Source organism: Salmo trutta, chromosome 3 (assembly GCF_901001165.1).
Source record: "Salmo trutta chromosome 3, fSalTru1.1, whole genome shotgun sequence".
Lineage (NCBI taxonomy): Eukaryota > Metazoa > Chordata > Actinopteri > Salmoniformes > Salmonidae > Salmo > Salmo trutta.
The window spans coordinates 37,286,890-37,312,260 of NC_042959.1; the positions used below are offsets into that span (position 1 = coordinate 37,286,890).

General features: G+C 39.6%; 1 protein-coding gene across 1 annotated transcript in view; it reads right to left on the reverse strand.

Annotated features, from left to right (window-relative positions):
• The window catches only part of LOC115174726 (5-hydroxytryptamine receptor 4-like), a 104,425-nt gene extending 81,356 nt beyond the window's left edge, over nucleotides 1-23,069 (reverse strand). The window contains exon 1 of the mRNA XM_029733534.1: nucleotides 22,446-23,069. The gene's annotated coding sequence lies outside the window, so the exon portion shown is untranslated. The remainder of the gene's footprint in view (nucleotides 1-22,445) is intronic.
• Between the last annotated feature and the right edge of the window lie 2,302 nt (nucleotides 23,070-25,371).

The window sequence follows — 25,371 nt, forward strand, 5'->3', positions numbered from 1 at the left end:
GACACAGCTATCAACATCATATCTGAAGATTACATTTTACGATAGTTAAATAAATAACTGCAAATAACTCATCCCCATGAAACACTTTATGGGAGTTGACATTGGTCATGTGTCATCCTGAATAAGACTAGATTGAATTTTCTCTCAAAATAAAGTCCCATAACCTTTGTAAAGTAGGCTACAGTGCATATTTGTGATATTACTCAATGCAACACACTGGAGAATAAAATTGAGTTGAACAGTCCAGGGAGGACATAGCTATGTGTATTTTCAGAGGTCATGGCGTTGAGGACAGAGTGGCAGGCTTCTCATCCTGGGGTAATAAAGTGCTTCTCTACCACTGCCAGTATAAACTACCATGATTTCTCACTTGCAGTGCATTAAGGGTAAACACAGCTCACAGTTTGCTGTCTGGGTTTCATGGACTCCTGTCTAAGTGTTAGGCCGGAGCTTTTTCAGAATTTGTAAGGCCAAGGAATTTTTACATGAAATGCTTACTTACGTCATCCATCGTAAGTAAGCATTTCACGGTAAATGACACACCTGTTGTATTCGGTGCATGTGACGAATAACATTTGACTTGATTTGATTTAACTGCCTTTAACGAGTGTAGGCCTTTTATGCGTCGCGCTTCTAAAAAAAATAATAGGCTCCCGTAAAGTTTCTTGTATGTGAGAGGCAGGTTCTCAATAAGCAAGATATAGCATAGGACTACCGTTGAGATGGCGTTATAAAGACTGAAAAAAATAATTAGCCTATGTTTGGAGAAACGCGCCTTTTGTAACCAGACAAGAGGCACTCTTTGGAAATGTAGTTGGTTACAAGCCAAATGGAGTATGCACTGCAGGTAGTCATATGTGAATTGGGAATAACGCAAAAGCATGTCGGCAAAAGACACAAGTAGACCATTTAGAAACCTTTTGGCCAGGATAAGAAAGACACCTGACGCATTGCTGTTGAACCAGCTTTCGTCACAGTAGGGTAAGGTTAGCCTACTAAAGACTTGTTTTTCTATCAAATGAAATGGAAAACAAGCTATTGTTAAGGGGAAAATAACTTAAATGTTTCTAAATAGTGTCACCAGATTAACTCATGTCTCATTTCATGACGGGCATATGGCCTACAAGGAGGGATTTTTACACATCCAAAATTATAACACGAGCTGGATAAAATAACGTAGTCTAATAGCCTACATAGATAAAACGGATGTCCACTCACTGTTTTGCCGTTGCCAAACTTGATCTTTAAATAAAGCTTTGGTGATTAAGAATTATTTCAAAGTGGTCACACGAGCCTAACCCTTCATCTATATTCTTGACTACTGGGCGAATGCATTGTACATGTTTCAAAGTTTCTATTAAAATGTCTGCATTCCTATTAACAACTGTCTGTTGTATAACGATATAATACTGTAGTCATACTCAGATACAACTTTTCTTTAAAGGGTTGACAATACTATTAAATTGCTGATGTTCGACAGTGAATAAATAATTGTTTATTGTAGAGCAATTTTTTCAACTCAAATAATCTGTGCCTGGGGAACATTAACAAAAATGTTTTTTTAAATTATATTCAAGATAGGAGGAAAAGATCTGCAACTCGATAAGAGCTATTGGTTTGGGAGAATACATCACTGAAGCTAAGTTTTAAGTTGCCATTCCTTTATTTACCTAGGCAAGTCAGTTAAGAACAAGTTCTTATTTTCAATGACGGCCTAGGAACAGTGGGTTAACTGCCTTGTTCAGGGGCAGGACGATGGATTTTTTACCTTGTCAGCTCGGGGATTTGATCTTGCAACCTTTACGGTTACTAGTCCAACGCTCTAACCACTAGGCTACCTGGCGCCCCATACTTGACGTCATCCATCCAATATAAGAGCAGGTGCTGTAGCAACAGAGCCGATTAATAAAGGCAATGATGTGTATAACAAAAATCAAACAAGGCTCTCCTTAAAATGTTCCTATCCCTGTGGCAAAGTATTTAGAGCTAGCTTTAGTGCTAGCTTTAGTGCTCTCATTGGCACGTGTCTCTCGTTTAAGAATTTCACCAAATTTACATTTTCATTTCGGACGGCGGACAAATTGATCTGCCGTATAACATACGGAACGCTTTAACATTCCAGATGAACCTATAAACTGGAGATTTGTTCAGTCAAGTCTAGCTCAGACAAAGAACAATCCCTCTCAAGAGGGGAGAGAGAGTCACCCAAGCTTATGCAGGGCCAGGCTCTGGGGAATACATGCGGAAGCATGAGTACTTGGTTCTTGAGTTTGTTTTCTATCTACTGGTTGTCTGAGGCAGACCGCAGCACGACTTTCTGCGTATTTGCCCTGTTCTTTTCTTCTCTGCCAGTCGGTCCAAGGAACTGATTACCACTGCTGCTGCTCTGCTCTGGTCTTTTCCTCTCTCACTTCTGGAAGTTATTGGGCCAGGAGACTAAAGGTTTAGGTTCCCAAATGTTTCTGTGGTATAAACAATCCCTAGTGGATTTTTAACAGGGATTCTTGTTTCACTGACTAAATTCCGGAGTTCATTACACTGACGTATTCAAATCCACCCCAAGAGCACTTACCCCTCCATAGAGAAATGAATATCATAATCTGTTTTTTACATGTTTGTTGTCATTGATTTCTATTAGTCACACGTTGCAAAATAAACACTCCCGTTTCTCTTGGACTAAACTCTAGGGGATAGATAAACAGTCTAGCCGCTACCAAATATGTCCAGCATTCCAATCCCAAATGTAAAAAAAACAAAACATTATTTTCCGGAGATCAGAAAAAGTGCGGAGCAAGTTCTTAGAAAACAAAGTACCAAGAAAACAAAGCAGTATTTTCCTCATCACACTCTATTCTGTGGCTACTGTAATTCAAATGCCAACTGACACCTGCTCACTCAGGTTTCTATGATTGTTATAGTTTTTTACAATCACTTTGGCGCAATTTTCACAAGTATGTGGTACATTTTCACAACTCTCAACACAAATATCTAAACAGATCCTCAAAATGGCTCATGTTTCAAAACTCTAAGCAGATTTTTCATTGACTGAGTACAACAAACAATTCACAAAGTCACTTGTTAACTTTACCAAATCACTCTTTCAATTTCGATACTTATTCAATCTTTCCTGTGGTGGTCCTCATGAGAGCCTCAAATAGGGCTATCTTCTGTATACCACCCCTACTTTGTCACAACACAACGGATTGGCTCAAATGCATTAAAAAGGAAAACAAATCCACAAATTCACTTTTAACAAGGCACAGCTGTTAATTGAAATGCATTCCAGGTGACTACCTCATGAAGCTGGTTGAGAGAATGCCAAGAGTATGCAATGCTGTCATCAAGGCAAAGGGTGGCTTCTTTGAAGAATCCCATCTGTTTGGGACTGTTGGGATTGGGATTTAAATGATGCCAGAACACCGGTGAAACAGAAATACAAGACAGAGGATTGCAAGTGGAGATGTTTTAGTGAAGATATGTTATTCTGACCATAGACATTGTGTAATGAGCTTCCAGCACCTTTGTGGTGGCACAAGTAGCATCACCCATGTGGGTGCTACACATGGCCATAACTACATATCAGGACACCGAGGACCGGACCTTTTTCTAATTTGTATAATGTACAGTATATTGTACACAGTAAAGAAAATCAATTGCAGGTCAACATCTAAATATTGCTCCCAGCATTGATCAAAGCTCAGAATACTTATATTTTTGATCTGACTGAATTCGATTTGCGTCAGCCTCTTTGCGAACGAGTGGAATACTTTACAGTGGTTTATTGTGTTATGTTCGCCTGCATCCCACAGATTTGCCTCCCATACTTCCCATTTTAGCAGCACATTCAGCACTCTGTCAAACAACTAATTCTCGCGGCACAAGCAGAGGGCGACGTGAAACGAACTACCCCAGCTCGCAGTCAGCTCAATAGGCAACTAGTCTAGAGATGCTGCTGCTCACAGTGTGTTTGTGAGATGCCGTACAAAAGGCAATTTTAACACCGTCCCGCAACTCCTGCCTTGTCTACAGACATCCCCCCCAAACAAACAAAATCTGACTCTCGGAGAATGAGTGCACAACTGGTAAATAGTCGCTTATAGATATGTCAGTCAGGTGACTATCTCCCGGCAGAGACTTAAATTGCTGTAACATTGAAGGGCTCTGGCTAGTATGACTTAGCCAGCTAGAAGGATGAAGTAAGAAGCTAAATTTAAACGGAGCCTACCTCAGCAGGAGCAGAAATTACGCTACTAAAATATCATAATAACTTTGCTTTACAGAGAGTAGGCTACTGAGACATACAGTGATGTGGCACTCAGTGGGGAGGCTGAGACAGGCTGCAATGCATGCAGGAGGAAGCAGAAGAGATAGAGAGTGTCGCACTGGTATGAATGATTCGGGAGGAATGCAGGAATGCGTAATAGGGTTTTTTATTGTACCCAAATTACGGCGTGCCGTGGAAAGGCACGGGGACGAAGACCAAACAAACACTAAACAAAACGCACAGGGTTGAAACCCAAACAAAAGAGTGAGAAGTACCTCAAATATATAACACACGGGACGAGACCCGTAATTATCTACGCAAGGGCACGAAAGCCCAAAACACACAGCACATGTACGCACAAACGGACATTGTAACAATATTCGACACCCAGTGGAAACCAAAGGGCACATATATACAAATACTAATCAGTGGGAATAGGGGACAGGTGTGCGTGATGAAAGTTCCAGAGGGATCCGTGTCAGAGAGTGCGGAAGCAAGCGGAGAGAGAGGTTAGTACAGTGGTTCCCAAACTTGGGGTCACAGGCCGAATTTGTGATCCCCTGAGAAAATCTGTACTTATCCCATCAAACAAGTCAGGAACTTAAAAAAAATGAAATATGAACATACCACATGGCCTATCTTCCCGATAGGTCTACATTAAAAATCCAATCAAAATGCAAACAATACAGTTCTAAAAATGTCATCTGTTTTTTATTATTGCTGTTGCTATATGTCAGTGTGAATATTTTCTCATATTTCCTCCTTTTCAGAGGTATAACATAGCAATTGTATAGATAATAGGCTATGTATTTTTTGTAGATCGACTGAGGTGAATGAACCTACAGCAGCCAGGGTGATAATGGCTGGGGTTATTTTTGCTGATCACCAAATAGCAAATAACTCTTCCGGACCTCACTAAAATTCAAACCCTAGTTACGGCCCTGGTGCTACACTGTGTACGTTGAGAGGAGTGGCTAGCCAGGTAACCATCAACAAAGCCAGAGAAAGGAGGACGTGAGGGGACAGCAAGATGAGATTCCGAGGCTGCAGACCTGACTGTCTCTCCGACTCTGACTGACCAGCTCCCTCCAAGATCATCAATGCTCCGCTCTCAATACCATTTGATCTGTTTCAACTCCCATATATTCTTCAGCCCCCATCCTAACTGACTTGCTGATTTCATTTTAAATAGTTTTTGTTCAAATTACTTGTATGTGCAGTATGCTGCAATTCAGCTTTTGGCTGCCTTGTACTTTTTTCTCCATACGTTTTCTTTGACATCCAAAGGTACTCGTTACCTTTTGAATGCTTAACAGGACAGGAACATGGTCCAATTCACGCACCTATCAACAGAACATCCCTGGTCATCCCTACTGCCTCTGATCTGGTGGACTCACTAAACACACATGATTCGCTTGTAAATGATGTCTAAATGTTGGAGTGTGCCTCTGGCTATCTGTAAATTAAGTTGCCATCTGGTTTGCTTAATATAAAGAATTTGAAATGCTTTACACTTTTACTTTTGATACTTAAGTAGATTTTAGTAATAACATTTACTTTTGATACTAAAGTATATTTTAAGCAAAATACTTTTAGTCTTTTACTCAAGAAGAATTTTACTGGGTGACTTTTACTTTTACTTGAGTCATTTTCTATTAAGGGATCTTTACTTTTACTCAAGTATGACAATTGGATACTTTTTCCATCACTGCTCACAACCTGCCCTTGGATACAAATTATTAAACAATTGTGCATAGTCAAACTGTATAGAAAATCATATTTAGCATCTATTATTCTTTCTATTCAGCACTTAAAAAATAAACGTTTTTAAATGTGTATCTTTTACTGTTTGCTATTGAATTAAAAGGTAGTTAAAATGTCTAAATGCCGAGCCTATCATTATCTGATGTATTGGGGCCTAAACAAAATGTGCTCATGGTACAGTATTTAAAAAATAAATATTATTTTGCATGAATGACTCAGGGGTGAAGGGTGTGTGAACCCCCAATGAATGCACAATCAAAGTTTCTGAACATAAGTGTCACACCCTGATCTGTTTCACATGTCTTTGTGCTTGTCTCCATCCCCCTCCAGGTGTCGCCCATCTTCCCCATTATCCCCAGTGTATTTATACCTGTGTTCTCTGTTTGTCGGTTGCCAGTTCGTTTTGTTTGTCAAGCCTATCAGCGGTTTTCCCCTTGCTCCTTTCTGTTTTCTAGTTTTGACCAATCTGCCCTGGCCCTGAGCCTGCCTGCCGTTCCGTACCTTGTCACACAACACTTGATTATTGACCTCTGCCTGCCCTGACCCTGAGACTGCCTACCATTCTGTACCTTTTGGACTCTGATCTGGATTATTGACCTCTGCCTGTCCTTGACCTTTCGTTTTGCCTGCCCCCTGTTCTAGTAATAAACTTTTGTTACTTCGACACTGTCTGCATCTTGGTCTTCCCTAAAATGTGATAATAAGATAAGGGGCATTAAAAGTGTTATCAGTTTAGAGTTTTGAAAATATACATCTGAAAAATTTGCCAAAGTGATAGAAAAAAAACTGTAATTGACAGAATGATATTCATGTGTGACAAGCGTTACTTAGAGGTGTCATACAGGACATTGTATGTCGACAAGGGCCCGAATTCATAATTTTATTTCAGGAAAATTATTTCCAACATTTACAGTAGAACTCAACTTTCTAGCATACCATATATTATTTCTTTATGTAAATGTAAATATTATGTTGATTCTGTTACGCTCGTCGTTAGAAATGGACCAAGGCGCAGCGTGCGTAGAGTTCCACATGATTTAATAAATGACTCACCAAAACAAATACAGAAGCAAACGAAACATAAAGTAATGGTGTGCTCACAGGCATTACACAAAAACAAGATCCCACAATCACAGGTGAGAAAAGGGCTGCCTAAGTAGGATCCCCAATCAGAGACAACAAAAAACAGCTGCCTCTGATTGGGAACCATAGTTGGCCAACAAAGAAATAGAAACATAGCTATGCCCACCCAAGTCACACCTTGACCTAACAAAATAGAAAATAAAAAAGGCTCTCTAAGGTCAGGGCGTGACAGATTCAGTGTGTGTGTGTGTGTTTGTGCAAACATCCCAGCTAGCAATCAGGAACCGGCCCAGAAGCGGGGCTGGAACTGATTGAATCGGCCCGAAATCGAGTGTCGGACTCGGCCTGGAATCAAAATGAATGACTGCCCAGAATCGACCCAAGTACATCAGGCCGTTTCTTTCTACCGGAATTCAGCCGACTTTGCATGCATCTTACCAGAACCCCCCCTAGAAGCGGCCCGATTTAGTAATTTGAAATATTACTATTATACATTTTATGCATTCAAATTATGTCGGAGGAAACACCGTACACCAGGTGACCGTGTCCATGCACCTGGCCCTGCACAGGAGTCGCTACAGCTCAATGGGACAAGGACATCCCGGCCGGCCAAACCCTCGTCTAACTCGGAGGACGCTGGGCCAATTGTGCGTCGCCTCATGGGTCTCCCGGTCGCGGCCGGCACGGGTATCAACCTAGCATCTGTAGCAACGCAGTTCGCACTGCGACGCAGTGTCTTAGACCGCTGCACCACTCAGGAGGCTCCATCCACAAAGTTTTTAACGCTTATCAATTGCCTTGCACAAAGTATCAAAATACTAAAATACTACTTAAACAGGACTCTTAAAATGTTTTATTTAAATGTTAATTGCATTTTTTGATCACAGAAACAATGAGAAAATATGGAAAAATAAATAATGAAATGTTCATTATGTAAAGCAGCCTGTGTAATCATCTGCCAGAGAGTAGCCCAATTGGCCCGAGACCCAAGTAATACATTTGGGCCAGATAACTCACACCGGAATCGTCCTTAGCCTCAAGGTAATACATTTGGGCCAGATAATTCTCACCGGAATCAGCCGAGCTCAATCCCCGCATCCTAGCCATAAGTAATACAGCCTAAGGCGGCCCAGACTTCACATAACGTCGACCGAGTCTGACTCTCAGCCGAGTGCCCCAACTCTCAGCTGGAATCATCCCAGATCCACTGTGCTAGCTGGGATCTTTTAAAATGTGATATTCGTAATATGGACAGTACCTGAGGTGAATGACGATGCTTACTTGTCTGAGTTTAAAAGAAATCCTTGCCAAAAAACACAGAAACCGAAAACATTTCTCTCCAAACAGAAAAGCACTCAGGACTAACACAACACTGATATAATGTCATTAAAAAATGATTGTCTATTTATTTCTCAGTGCCTGACAAAAACGGTTACTCTACAGGGATGGACATGATATAACTTAATCAATTCCTAAAAACAACAAAATGGACCGTTACAAAGTGTCAGTGAATAACGACTAAAAGCTTTAATTGGGTCTTTCCCTTTCTGATGTTCTCTTCTCTAATAAATGAGCCATAACTCATAATTTGAAAGCTGTTTTCACAAGCTTTATAGACTGTATAAAATATTTATAAAAAACGTTTCATTTTGTTTTTCAGTTCTCTTATGATCAATGTTCCAGTGACACAGTGGCGAGTGGCTCCAGAGTGGCGAGTGGGCAGCGGTCTAAGGCACTGCATCTCAGTGCTAGAGGCGTCACTACAGACGCTGGTCCAATCCCGGGCTGTATCACAACCAGCCGTGATCGGGAGTCCCATAGGGCGGCGCACAATTGGCCCAGCGTCGTCTGGGTTAGGGGAGGGTTTGGCCGGGGTAGGAAGCCATTGTAAATAAGATTTTTTTTCTTAACTGACTTGCCTAGATAAATAAAGGTTTACAAAAAAATAAATAAACAGTCAGTGCAGGCTCAATTCAGTAATTATAAGCAATATTAGCAACATAAAGTAAACACTTCACAGCAGCACCTTGACCACGCAAAGCACTAGCTCTCTACTGAGGTCCGATCAATAGGAGAAATGGTGATAAACTGCAGAGACATGGAAATCTCTCATTGTTCACTTGCTGTTCAGTTTTTGCTTGCCGTTCATTTCTGGGTTCAGCTCACACTGTCTATAATTACCAACTGGGATGAAAAAAAGTTTTATATGCAGCGTTCACGTTCCACTCTTTTCACCAATACCATTATTTAGGTTCTAGATACATTGTGGAAAGAATGGCCATTCAGAAAGTCATGACAATGCATTCTTATGACAAACTGTGTATGAGGACAGCAATCACATACTGTACTTCCTCATTACATCCATTGTACTCATTTCTACAAAGTGGACATGTGGAGTAGTAAGTCCTCTACCTATCAAAAATACATTTGATAAAGTTTGATACTGTATGTTTCCACTGAGACCTGTAATTGAACAGAGAGGTATTCCCCTCTGTTTAACTGATGGGACGGTGTGAGTCTGTGCCGTGCTGGGCCGTGAGACAGACCGAGGGCTTCAGAGTATATAGAACTTCTCAGGGTGTACATAGGAATGGAAGCTGTCAGAGACTTTGTTTTCACATCTAACCTTTAGCTCTTGGGTTTGCTCAGCTCCACAGAGTTCTAATGCGATGTGAAAGTGGAGTCTATTGATCCTCCAACAAGGCCCTCTCCATGCCATACCATTCATCAGAACACATCCTCTATCTAGTATCTACCACACACCAAACCTGGCACCGCCACTGCCTTATTGACTGGCTGCTGAGTTGTTGCGTAAGCTCACTTTGACCAGCCAGGCAGGCAGGCAGCTCCCATTGGAACAGAGATGAACACACTTTTAGTCGTCACAGCTAATCATCAGAACACACTTGCTTTGCCTTTCCTTTACTCCTGGCTCTCAGCTGTTTAAACCTCTTATCTCTGTCTTGCTGGGAGAATCAGCGAACGGGAAATCACCACATGTAATTTATAACACCAGCTTCGTCAGAGACCAAGGATTGGAACCAAAATAATTTGTTCAGAACCATAATGTTTTTCATTTTTCATAATAAACTTTTGAAAGACAAACACACACACACTGTGCACTGTGCTGCCAGTACCTATGGACAGACAAGTTTAAAGCGCGAGATGCGGGTTGGGAGAGTGCGAGAAAGGGTGGAGGAGGAGGCTTGGAATGAAGTGCTGGGCATCTTGTTATGAAATGCATTCTGAGTTAGGCCCACAGAATTTTACCTAAAGAGGAGCGGCTTCAATGGAGGAACTTTGAATGTCTTTTTAACGTCCGAGAGTTGGCTTAATGTTGGACCAGAGCTATTGTTAACTAGCTTGTGTGTGCAGAGCAGCACTAGAATTAAAAAAACGTCTTACCTTTTTGTAGTTAATAAATGTGAAATGGGATAGCTATACTATCCTTAGCTAGCACTGAACAAGTTCATCCATTCTTCTCTAATAAAAAATCTAATTTCTGAATCATGCTTTTAATGTTGTCAGTAGGCTACAGTTAGTGGTGTAAAGTACTTAAGTATCTGTACTTTACTTTACTATTTATATTTTTGCAAACTTTTACTTCACTACATTCCTGAAAAAAAAATGTACTTTTTACATCACACATTTTCCCTGACACCCAAAAGTACTCATTACATTGACACAAATGGTCCAATTCACACACTTATCAAGAGAACATCCCTGGTCATCCCTACTGCCTCTGATCTAGCGGACTAACTAAACACAAATGCTTAATTTGTAAATTATGTCTGAGTGTTGATGCTGTCTGGTATGCTTAATATAAGGAATGTTAAAATGGTTGATACTTTTGTTTACTTTTGATACTTAAGTACATTTAAAACCAAATGCTTTTAGACTTTTACTCAAGTAGTGTTTTACTGGGTGACTTTCACTTTTACTTGAGTCATTTTCTATTAAGTTATCTTTACTTTTACTCAAGTATGACAATTGAGTACTTTTTACACCGCTGGCTACAGTAACCTATGCTTCGGAGGGGGAGGGGCAGAAAGTCTACACACGCACACATACTGGCAAAGATTTCCAGCTTGCAGGCAGAAACTGGAAGATTCAGAGTGACAGAGGGAGGGCTTTGAATAGGCGCTTTGTCGCGATTTTTGTGGGACTGAACAAAAATTGACAGAATGTTATCATCTACGGTGTCCCTCTACCGGGATGGTTGAGCTAACGTGCGCTAATGTGATTAGTATGACGTAAGTAACAAGAACATTTCCCAGGACATAGACATGTCTTATATGGGCAGAAATCTTAGATTAACAAGAATTTAACTGAACTGTTCAATTTACAGTAGCTATAACAGTGAAAAAATAACATGCTATTGTTTGAGGAGCATGCACAACAACAAAAACACTTGTCACGGCAACTGGTTTGATACATTCACCTCTGAAGGTAAACAATGTACTTACAGCAATCTTGCTCTGATTTGTCATCTTGAGGGTCCCAGAGATAAAATGTAGCATAGTTTTGTTTTACAAAATCAATTTTTATATTCAAATGTAGGAACTGGGTTCTACAATTTGAACCCGTGCTGTGTCTGGCTCCACACCCACCGCACCCGACCATCTAGATATGTGAAAGTTAGTGTATAAGCTAAGGATCCATCATGCATGACATTCCTGGGAGTGTGTAAACTTACATTTTGTATGTTCTCTTGAGTTAAGTACTTGAAAATGTATCAAATGACCAATTTGGCACATTTGGGCAGACTTGATACAAAATATTGTTTAGTATTGCAATGCTTCACTGGAACAATCTGAAACTTTGCACACACAATGCTAGTGGCCAAAATCTAAATTGCACCTAAACTGCAATATTACAGTATGGTCTTTCTCTTGCATTTCAAAGATGGTGGGAAGAAAAAAAAGAATGTTTACTTGTTTGTATTATCTTTTACCAGATCTAATGTGTTATATTCTCCTACACTAATTTCAAATTTCCAAATTTCACTTCCACAAAGTGTTCTTTAAAATGGTATCAAGTATATGCATATCCTTGCTTCAGTTCCTGAGCTACAGGCAGTTAGATTTTAGGAAAAACATTTTTTAAAAAGGGTCTGATCATTAAGAGGTTATAATCAAAACATAGATGACAAAATAAAGTCACAGAAAAAACAAAATTGACAATTGTGGGAGACCTTTAGTAATATCAAGGAAACCTGACTTTTTTCAATCAATTTGTCAAATTTCAGATGTAAGTTCGGAACCTTTGAAAGATAATACAAGAAAAAATACAGTTTTTTATATTTTCTTTCGTATAATCATCTTTGAAATGCAAGAGAAAGGCCATAATGTATTATTCCAGCCCAGGTGCAATTTAGATTTTGGCCACTAGATGGCCGCAGTGTATGTGCAAAGTTTCAGACTGAACCAATGCATTTCTGTTTAAAATTGACTGCCCAAATGTGCATAATTTGTTTATTAATAACTTTTCATGTACAAAACTATGCACTCTCCTCAAACAGCATGGCATTCTTTCACTGTAATAGCTACTGTAAATTGTGCAGTTAGATTAACAAGAATTTAAGCTTTCTGCCAACATCAAATACAGTTGAAGTAGGAAGTTTACATACACCTTAGCCAAATACATTTAAACTCAGTTTTTCACAATTCGTGACATTTAATCCTAGTAAACATTTCCTGTTTTAGGTCAGTTAGGATCATCACGTTATTTTAGGAATGTGAAATGTCAGAATAATAGTAGAGAGAATGATTTATTTAAGCTTTTATTTCTTTCATCACATTTCCAGTGGGTCAGAAGTTTACATACACTCAATTAGTACTTGGTAGCATTGCCTTTAAATTGTTTAACGTTTCGGGTAGCCTTCCACAAGCTTCCCACATTAAGTTGGGTGAATTTTGGCCCATTCCTCCTGACAGAGCTGGTGTAACTGAGTCAGGTTTGTAGGCCTCCTTGCTCGCACAAGCTTTTTCAGTTCTGCCCACAAATTTTCTATAGGATTGAGGTCAGGGCTTTGTGATGGCCACTCCAATACCTTCACTTTGTTGTCCTTAAGCCATTTTGCCACAACTTTGGAAGTATGCTTGGGGTCATTGTCCACTTGGAAGACCCATTTGCGACAAAGCTTTAACGTCCTGACTGACATCTTGAGATGTTGCTTCAATATATCCACATAATTTTCCTTCCAGTCCCTCCTGCAGCAAAGCACCCCCACAACATGATGCTGCCACCCCGTGCTTCACGGTTGGGATGGTGTTCTTAGGCTTGCAAGCATCCCCCTTTTTCTTCCAAACATAACGATGGTCATTATGGCCAAACAGTTCCATTTTTGTTTCATCAGACCAGAGGACATTTCTCCAAAAAGTACGATATTTGTCCCCATGTGCAGTTGCAAACCATAGTCTGGCTTTTTTGTATGACGATTTTGGAGCAGTGGCTTCTTCCTTCCTGAGCGGCCTTTCAGGTTATGTTGATGTAGGACTCGTTTTACTGTGGATATAGATACTTTTGTACCTGTTTCCTCCATCATCTTCAAAAGGTCCTTTACTGTTGTTCTGGGATCGATTTTGCACCTTTTGCAACAAAGTACGTTCATCTCTAGGAGACAGAACGCGTCTCCTTCCTGAGCGGTATGATGCCTGCGTGGTCCCATGGTGTTCATACTTGCGTACTATTGTTTGTACAGATGAACGTGGTACCTTCAGGCGTTTGAAAATTGCTCACAAGGATGAACCAGACTTGTGGAGGTCTACAATTATTTTTCTGAGCTCTTGGCTGATTTCTTTTGATTTTCCCATGATGTCAAGCACAGAGGCACTGAGTTTGAAGGTAGGCCTTGAAATACATCCACAGGTACACCTCCAATTGACTCAAATGATGTCAATTAGCCTATCAGAAGCTTCTAAAGCCATGACATAATTTTCTGGAATTTTCCAAGCTGTTTAAAGGCACAGTTAACTCAGTGTATGTAAATTTCTGACCCACTGGAATTGAGATACAATTAATTATAAGTGAAATAATCTGTCTGAAAAACAATTGTTGGAAAAATGACTTGTGTCATGCACAAAGTAGATGTCCTAACCGACTGCCAAAACTATAGTTTGTTATCAAGAAATTTGTGGAGTGGTTCAAAAACGAGTTTTAATGACTCCAACCTAAGTGTATGTAAACTTCCAATTTCAACTGTATGTCTATTAGAGGTCGACCGATTAACCGGCATGGCTGATTAATTAGGGCCGATTTCAAGTTTTCATAACAATTGTAATCGGCATTTTTGGATGCTGGTTATGGCCGATTACATTGCACTCGATGAGGAGACTGAGTGGGAGGCTGACCACCTGTTATGCGAGCACAGCAAGGAGCCAAGGTAAGTTGCTAGCTAGCATTAAACTTCTTATAAAAAACAATCTATATTAACATAATCATAAGTTAACTACACATGGTTGATGATATTACTAGTTTAACTGGCTTGTCCTGCGTTGCATATAATCAATGCGGTGCCTGTTAATTTATCATCGAATCACAGCCTACTTCGCCAAATGGGTAATGATTTAACAAGCGCATTCGCGAAAATAGCACTGTCGTTGCACCAATGTACCTAACCATAAACATCAATGCCTTTCTTAAAATCAATACAGAAGTATTTATTTTTTTAAACCTGCATATTTAGTTAAAATAAATTAATGTTAGCAGGCAATATTAACTCTGGAAATTGTGTCACTTCTCTTGCGTTCTGTGCAAGCAGAGTCAGGGTATAGCATACAGCATTTTGGGCCGCCTGGCTTGTTGCGAACTGTGTGAAGACCATTTCTTCCTAACAAAGACCGTAATTAATTTGCCAGAATTTTACATAATTATGACATAACGTTGAAGGTTGTGCAATGTAACAGCAATATTTAGACTTAGGGATGCCACCTGAATGGTTCTGTATTTCACTGAAAGAATAAACGTTTTGTTTTCGAAATGATAGTTTACAGATTTGACCATCTTAATGACCTATGGCTCGTATTTCTCTGTGTTTATTATATTATAATTAATTCAATGATTTGATATTTTATAGAGCAGTCTGACTGAGCGGTGGTAGGCAGTAGCAGACTCGTAAGCATTCATTCAAACAGCACTTTCCTGCGTTTGCCAGCAGCTCCTCGCAATGCTTGAAGCACAGCGCTCTTTATGACTTCAAGCCTATCAAATCCCGAGATTAGGCTGGCAATACTATAGTGCCTATAAGAACATCCAATAGTCAAAGGTATATGAAATACAAATGGTATAGAGAGAAATAGTCCTATAATAACTAAAACCTAACACTTCTTAACTGGGAATATTGAAGACTCATGTTAAAAGGAACCACCAGCTTTCATATGTTCTCATGTTCTGAGCAAGGAACTTAAACGTTAGCTTTTTTACATGGCACATATTGCACTTTTACTTTCTTCTCCAACACTGTGTTTTTGCATTATTTAAACCAAATTGAACATGTTTCATTATTTATTTGAGACTAAATTGATTTTATTTATGTATTATATTGTTAAAATAAAAGTGTTCATTCAGTATTGTTGTAATTGTCGTTATTACAAATATATATATATATAAAAAAAAAAATGGAAAAAAAAAAATACAAAAATCGGCCAATTACTCGGTATCGGCCTTTTTTGGTCCTCCAATCGGTATCGGCGTTGAAAAATCATAATCGGTCGACCTCTAGTGTCTATGTCCTGGGAAATGTTCTTGTTACTTACAACCTCATGCTAATTGCATTAGCCTATGTTAGCTCAACCGTCCCACAGTAAAACTGGCCTTCTTTAGACTAGTTGAGTATCTGGAGCATCAGGATTTGTGGGTTTCATTACATGCTCAAAATGGCCAGAAACAAATAACTTTCTACTGAAACTCGTCAGTCTATACTTGTTCTTGGAAATGAAGGCTATTCCATGCGAGAAATTGCCAAGAAACTGAAGATCTCGTGCAACGCTGTGTACTACTCCCTTCACAGAACAGCACAAACTGGCTGTAACCAGAATAGAAAGAGGAGTGGCAGGCCATTGGCACACAGGAGTGATGGTTGCTGATAATTGGCTTCTGTACGCCTATGTAGATATTCCATTAAAAATCTGCCGTTTCCAGCTACAATAGTCATTTAACTCTGAACTGCACTGTTGGTTAAGGGCATGTAAGTAAGCATTTCACGGTAAGGTCTACACTTGTTGTATTCGGCGCATGTGACAAATAAAGTTTGATTTGATTCAACTGGATTTTTTTCCTTAGACCATTTTCCAAATATATATATTTTTTATAATAATAATCATATGTGTTGATTTCCTATGTCTTCATACCCCTGAGTTAATACTTGGTGGAAGCACCTTTGGCAGCCATTACAGCTGTGAATTTTTTTTATAAGATTCTATCAACTTTGCACAACTCTTAGGGCAACATACATTACATCCATTGTTTTTGTAAAAATAGCTCAAGCTCAGTAGATATTCAACCTTGTATCTGATTTTCAAGCAAATTTAAGTCAAGACAGACTGGACCACTCAGGAACACTCAACGCCTCTTGGAAAGCCATGCTGGTGTGTCTTTGGCATTAAAATGTGTGTAATTGTCCCGCTGAAAAATAAAACTGAAATCTGAGGTGGGTTTTCCTCAAACTTTTCATATTTATTTTGATCCTGATAAACTCCCCAGTCTCTGCCAGTGACAATCATACCCATAACATGATGCTGCCACCACAATACATTGGATTTGACCCAAATCTGTAGTTTTTAACTCACACCAAAAAGTAAAATTATTTGCCATGTTGTCTTGCAGTTTTACGCTGGGCAAAAATGATAATTGTCAGGGTACCTTTACATGACACAATTTTGATATTCTAGAGAAGACCATTTCCAATGTATATTTGAAGTTGTGGATAGGCACCATATCCTGACAAATTTGGAATCCAGATGTGTCTTTTAGACATATATGATATTGGGATTACTCCGAATATCACACATGGACATTTCCGATGGCCAGATATGGACTCATTCAATATCTTGAGATATGTGACTCTTATTTTCTCTCTTCAAGTTGACAAATACTGACTGTTTACTCTACATAGCATATCTGTGTTTTCTTAGCACATTGAAGATCGGAAGCTATATTGAGTTCAGATATCCATCTCTTGGCTGACTCGGGAGAGGCGAAGGTTGAGAGCCATGCATCCTCTGAAACACAACCCAGCCAAGCCGCACTGCTTCTTGACACACTGCTTAACCAATGTGGCAGATGAAACACCTGGCAACCATGTCAGTGTCCCGCCACAGGAGTCACTAGTGCTCGATGGGACAAGAACATCCCTGCCGGCCAAACCCTCCCCCAAACCAGAAGACGCTGGGCCAATTGTGCACCACCCCATGGGTCTCCATGTCGTGGCCGGCTGCGACAGAGCCTGGACTCGAACCAGGATCTCTAGTGGCACAACTAGCACTCCGATGCAGAGCCTTAGACCACTGAGCCACTCGGGAGGCCCACAATGACGACAATTTCTGATGCATTTCTGAATTTCAGCACATGCTCAATAATTAGAAAAATATGAATCCATATTTTTCTTTCACGCAAATATCAATTGGGGATTCCCTCCGGATATCGTACGTAGTATGGCCGGATTTGGACTCATTAGATGTCCTGAGATAGGCCTATGTGGACATACAATTTTTTCTATATGTTGACAAATACTGACAGTAGGCCTTCAAAGTATATTTTCTCAGCATATACTCTTGGCTGAGGTCCATAGCCGGATCGTGATATGCATTTTGATATACTAAATAAGGACAATTGCTGATGCATATTTGAGTTTTGAGGACATGCTCAATAATTTGACAAATATTAAATCCATATCATTCAAACTGACAACTGGAGAAACAAAGAAATGAGAAGCTGTTCAGAAAATACCTCAAAGAAGTTAACGCTAAAGTGAGCAGCTAATTTGACATATGTTTTATTTACCGTAGTAACTTTAATCAAGACTGTTAGCTGGCTAACTTGGCCGGTAGCCAGTAGGGGGGGGGGGGGGGGGGGTAAAAGCTAACTTGTAATGTTAGCCTAGGTTACAAATAACGAAAATTGCCTTCCCTTCAGGAAAAAAACTTTATCCCCATCAAGCCTCAAGGTGACCGCTAACATTTTAAAATGTTTAGGTGTATTTTGTATTACTGGTAAATAATAAGCTAACTAGCTACCTAGCAACTTGGCTAGCTACTGTTGACTAACCCCATTCCGTACAAATTTGTGCAACCGCGACATTCAAACGAGGCTGCAATGAAAACTAATGGGACTGAAGCGACTGTGTTGGCATCAAAATCTGGGGTGTGAACTACATTTCTATTCAAGCGTTGATTGACATGGTAATGGCCCGATAGTATTGGAGAAAAGTTGCAAAAAAAACTGGCCACTCTGACGCTGTACGTTAAATTGTGACGTGTCATAACGTAACGTACAGCACACACAATGCAACTCATTCTGTGTCGTACAGCCTCTCACCATCAGGTGTAGCGCTTCTCTCGCAGATTAAAAACAAGAAAGGGACAGGGTAAGTGGGGGATACCTAGTCAATTACACAACAATGTATGCATTTTTGCGTCATCACTACAAGCCAACATGACTCTCAAAAGCCGCGACAGCTGCTGTTTACTTCTGAAGATCATTTTAGCACCGCCCTAAAAAACTGATTCAAATTCGACACAAACCTTCAAATAGTTATGTAATGACACATTATATAAACTCTTTATAGTGTTCTATTTACATTTTAGAGGTGATAAATTGGACAAATCGGGTGAAAAAAAACCCATTTCCCCACAAAGCTTATCTCCCCTTTTCCCTATCACGCTTCCCCACCCGTCATTTTTAAAAAGACCTGACAGAGGGCATCGCCTTCTTCAATCATGCAGAGACGGGCAGCATGAAGGTCATCATTGATTTTGCTGGAAAGGGGAGAAATTGTGCTTTACAATAGTATTCATATTACAGTTGACCTGGAAGTATTATGTTTTTTGGGTACTAAAATAAGGTAAATTATACGTTATAGCGCAATGTACCAAAGTGCATTGGCTAACTATAGCTAGTTCCAGCCAGTAAGTTCTCATCATGAATGAAGCAGGTAGAGTAGCTACCTTGTGTTATGGTTATGAGTAATGACAATATTTTCTTGCAATATCGATACAATTTTGATTCATGATTTATGCATTGACAGTTTGGAGTGGATCACAGACCAACACTCTACCACCACGTTTGGTTTGGACTGTGAGGGACCGCCACTGATGACCCAATCAGCACCCATCGCATCGTCAATGATAACAAACAGGGCAGGCAGGGGTATTCATTTTCTGTTAAATAAGTACAATATTTTTCCGCAAAGATTGGCCTATGTTTGCATCTTTCCAGAAAACATGTGTTGTGATTGGAGCTCTGGATTTGCTATGCTGCATTTTTTAAAACAGAAATAACAGAGATCTGCTTTGGAAATATCAACTTGGATTAAATATGACGATGTTTGCCTTTCCGTGCCTTGTATGGCCTACTACTGAATATGGTATGTTGCGAAGAAGCACAATGATCTTCAGCACCTGAACAGATACAATTATTTGGGTGCTGGACATTTCATGAGTCGGATTTAGCCCATTTTCGATCAGAGGAGGATGAAACATTCAAATGTCTATGATTCACATATCATGTAAGAATATCTATTGAAATTATGCATTTTTTTTTAAATACGGATACATAAATGATCAGGTAATGACTACAGATATGATAAATTTCTGAAAATATGAATGAGTATAAAGTCTTACCATTTCCGGAGTTAGAATATTCTACAAGTATGTAAGCGAGTGCACATGCATCAGGTGCATGATTTAAACGTATCTCAAGATATTTACCTGGACTCTTACGACAGTTGAGAGACTTTCGGAGGTCCGGATTGGATGCATGTAGAAACTAAGGACATTCGTATCTGGAGCATGTCTACTCCTTATATTAAATAAAATGTCAGATATCTGGAAATAAATAAATAAGATATCCCCTGATATTGACAATTTTTGCCCAGTGTTACTTAACGTCCTTGTTGCAAACAGAATGTATGATTCGGAGTGTATTTAACACAGGCATACTTCATTTAACTTTGTTATACAGGCCAGTAATGTGTAATGAATGTGATATTGTTGATCTTCTGTATTTTCAAGTATTGTGGTGGCAGCATCAAGTTATGGGTATGCTTGTCACCGGTAGGATCAAAAGAAAGGGATCAAAAGATCAAAAGAAATATGAAAAGAGCAAAACCCAGGTAAAAGGTTCAAGGAAAACCTGCCATAGTCTTCTGCAAACCTAACCCTGGGATACAGTTGTAGTCTTCAGCGAGACAATTACAAATGTTGTTATGCCATAGACAAACCAAAATGGCTATCCAAGAAGTGTTGAGTGTTGGATGGTTTTGTGAATGGTTGTCTCAGTCTGGACTTAAATCTACTTAAAAATCAATGACAAGGTTTGACTTGTTGTCCATCAATGGTTCCCAACCAAACTGACTGAGCTTGAGCAATTTTTACCAAAATATGTTGCCCTAAAAGTTGTGCAAAGTTAGTAGAATCTTATTCAAAATGATTCACAGCTGTAATGGATACCAAAGGTGCTTCATCCAAGTATTATTTTTGCGTGACCCAACCAAATTCACATAGAAATGTAAGTTATAAATCTGTCATTCTCATTGAAAGCAAGTCTAAGAAGCGGTAGATCTGTTCTATGTGCACTATTTCTATGCTTCTCGTTCTTAAGTTCCATTTTTGCGTCTTTTACTTTTGGTTTTGTACACCAGCTTCAAACAGCTGAAAATACAATATATGCAATAAATGCATTCACAGCGGTTTAGATGGTAGAATGATTCTTTACTCTATAATTGATTGTTTTCTCACAAACTAGAATTCTAGCAACCAGGAAATGGCAGAGTGATTTCTGCATAGTGCACCTTTAAATGTTGAATACTTTGTCTTTCACTTTGAAAATATGGAGTAGGTTGGGTAGATCGGTAGGTAAAAAAAAAAAAAAAAACGAACGTAATCCTTATTTAGATTTAATTTTAAGGCCGCCAAAATGTGAAAACTGTGAAAGGGGTGTGTAGACTTAGATTAAATATGCATCCAAATAGATAATGTGACCTTGTGGTGTGAACAAGTGACTTTGTGAATGTGTTTGTTGTACTCAGTCAATTGTTAGAATTTTGAAAACACGAGTCATTTTCATGACCTGTTTAGATTTCTGTGCTTAGAGTTGTGAAAATCTACCACATACATGTGACAGTTGCACCAAAGTGATTGAAAAAAACTAACACCATCTTTTGCTGCATTTCATTTTTTGAGTCTACAAAATGTTTTGCTGTTTTCAAATGAAACAAAATACATTGCTCTTGTTAAAGCTTTTGGAATTGATTTGTATATTAAAAGAAGGTTGAATTATATTGTAATCAGGATTTTAGTAGAGACAGGTGAGGTAAGGCACGGCTGGAGTACCTTTGTTCAAGATGCATTGGTTAACCTTGATTGCTCCATCAAATAGCCTGTAAGGCGTACACTTGTCAGCGTACACTTGTCAGCGTACACTTGTCAGTGTAAATGTCAGATGTAACTTCAATGCCGTGTTCATATGCATAAATAGACAACCACGCTCATACCAATTGGTCATTACATAGTACTGTAGGGAAAATGTGGACAAATGTGTGTAGTTATTTTGATATTAACTTTCATACTTTGAAACAATGTGAAATGTAACTATTCTAATTATTGATTTTAAGTAGGCTAGCTATGGGCATGCAGTGCTGTTGTAGTGTTTTTTTAATGTAGATAGTTTCCAATATTCCTGGTATACATTTGGTCTGGGTTGGTAATAACTATGATTCAAGTGATGATCTAATGTAAACAACTATCCATAATCCATTGATTTTTTTTGGTATGCACTAACACATTATGTCAGTGCTGGAGGCCATCTCCAATATACAGTAGTTGGCACAACACGTGTATGAAAAACTGGGGCAACAGCACAGCATGATTCCCAAACAAAGTGGACTTACAACTACTTTTCATCGTTAGTGTAAAAGTTAGGGACAACAGCACATATTGTGGATGTCAGTGTCCTGTCCTCCCTCCTACGATTAACTTCCATAACTATATAACTATATAACTATATAACTATATATATATATATAAGTGTCAATTATAAACACTTTATACAATACAAATATGACTAATTCCACATAAGGGCTAAATTACGATGTACAATAATAATTCAGCGCACTTACCATTTCCTTGTGGAGACGCCGGGTCTCAACCATTTTACGACGCCATATCCCCCTTGAGAAAAATCACATTTTCGACTTGTATCAAAACACAGTTAAGAAGTGAACTGTTTTTTTGTGAGTGGAATTTATGAGCTGTTCCCGGCGGACATGCACAAAGCGAAATCGTGTTCCATGTATGCTGAGCGCAGTCGGAAGTATGAGCGCAAATGTAAAAGGCTGGACGGAATCATACGCGTGGATCACCACCGCGCGCTGTTCTGTGATTGAAGTGCTTGGAAAGCACACCCTCGGTATTCCCAGCAAATTGTACCTTCAAGTCCCTCCTCTTTCGCTTGGTGTCTTTTACGTGGTAAAATAAGCTCCGTTTAAAATCGGTTGCAATTATCCTCTTTCATTGTCGCTTCAAAATTGTTTGATACATGTAGGCTTGGTGGTAAGTGAAATTCATTGTGAATTGAATTGCTTCAACATGTGGACTTGCAAGACAGATTCCACGAGTGTAAATTGCTCTGTTATGCCATTTTTTTTGATAATTCGTTATCTAGTATTTTTTCTGTTAAAATATCTTACCATATAGTCTACTACAAATCACTGTGGTATGGACTGTTGGCAAAGAAACCCTTATGTAAAATTTGACAAGATGTATTCGCAAAATAGAAGAGATCTGGGCAAAATATTATTAGGGGTTTGCAGCCAAGCTGTGAAACCTGTTGTTATTCTTATATTATGGTCAAATAACTCCAGCTTAGATTGATCACTTTTTTTTTTACTTTGGCACAAAGAAACGAGAGGCCGTGAGTAAATTGGTGAAAAAGAATGGCAGAGATTGGCCTATAGGTCGCGCTGTTATAAGCAGTCTCACTTAAACTCTCATATCTGCCACCCCGTTTGACCTAGAGTGTGTAGGTGCCTTTCCTCATGCTGAACACAATTATTTTAAGGACCGATAAGGTCTGTCAGGATAGTATTTAGTACTTTATTAGGATTCCCATTAGCTGTTTCTGAAGCAGCAGCTACTCTTCCTGGGGTCCACACAAAACATGACATAATACAGAACTTCAAAAGACAAGAACAGCTCAAGGACTGCACTACACAATTTATAGGAGGAGGATAGAATTTCCTCAATCTTGGAAATGTTGGTAAACCTTTGAAAAATGAACCATAAGTACAAATAACACAAACAAATAGATTGGTTAAGAGATGGCTGAGTTATTGATAAATCAGGACATCAGATTTTGTGTCCATTTTTTAAATCCACTAAACAATGGCTTATTAACTTTCAACTTTAGAATCATCAAAGACATTACCATGATGAACCATGTTACGTTTGGCAATGATATCTTTAACAAAATAAGGAAATGATTAACAATTCACTTTTTTGACTACAGTTGAAGTCGGAAGTTTACATACACTTAGGTTGGAGTCATTACAACTCGTTTTTCAACCACTCCACAAATTTCTTGTTAACAAACTATAGTTTTGGCAAGTCGGTTAGGACATCTACTTTGTGCTTGATGCAAGTCATTTTTCCAACAATTGTTTACAGACAGATTATTTCTTTTATAATTCACTGTATCACAATTGCAGTGTGTCACAAGTTTACATACACTAAGTTAACTGTGCCTTTAAACATTATTATTATGTCATGGCTTTGGAAGCTTCTGATAGGCTAATTGACATTTGAGTCAATTGGAGGTGTACCTGTGGATGTATTTCAAGGCCTATCTTCAAACTCAGTGCCTCTTTGCTTGACATCATGGGAAAATCAAAAGAAGTCAGTCAAGACCTCCGAAAAATAATTGTAGACCTCCACAAGTCTGGTTAATTCTTGTGAGCAATTTCCAAATGCCTGAAGGTACCACGTTCATCTGTACAAACAATAGTACGCAAGTATAAACAACATGGGACCACACAGCCATCATACCTGTAACGGCTGTCGTAGAGAGGGGACCAAAGCGTAGCGTGTTGATTGCTCATGATGAATATTTATTATAACTCAAAACACTAAAAGGAAAAATAACAAAGAGAAAAACAAAAGCGCACAGTTCTGTCAGGTACATAAACTAAACAGAAGACAACTACCCACAAACACAGGTGGAAAAAAACCCTACTTAAGTATGATCTCCAATTAGAGACAACGAGGACCAGCTGCCTCTAATTGGAGATCATCCCAAAAAACAACAACATAGAAATACAAAAACTACAACCTAAACAGATATACAAAACATAGAAAAACACAAAACACCCCCTGTCACGCCCTGACCTACTCTACCATAGAAAATAACATCTTACTATGGTCAGGACGTGACAGTAACCCCCCCCCCCAAAGGTGCAGACTCTGAATGCCACTAAAAAAACAAAAAAGGGAGGGTAGGGTGGGTAACTCCTGTCTATGGCGGCTCTAGTGCAGTCCACATAACCTTATCCTCCAGCGGATCCTCCAGCAGAGGAGGCGGCTCCGGTTCGAGGTGTAACTCCCGCTCCACCCGCTGATCCCTCTGCTTTAGTACCACCAGACCGTGGATTTGTCGAAGGAACCGGACTGTAGATCATCGCTGGAGGTTCCGGGCTGCAGGCCATTGCTGGAGGTTCCGGACTGGGGAGCGTCGTTGGAGGCTCCGGACTGGGGAGCGTCGCTGGAGGCTCCGGACTGGGGAGCATCGCTGGAGGCCTAGTGCGTGGAGCCGGGACAGGTGGCACCAGACTGGTGACACGCATTTCAGGGCGAATGCGAGGAGCAAGCACAGGACGTACCGGGCTGTTGAGACGTACTGGAGACCTGGTGTGTATAGCCGGTATCACTTGTTCCGGAACTTCCACACACTTCTCAGGACGAGTACAGGGAGCTAACTCAGGTGGCACCAAACTGATAACTCGTTCCTTTGGGAAAAACTTGTGTGTCCTCCACCAACTCAACAACTCTCCC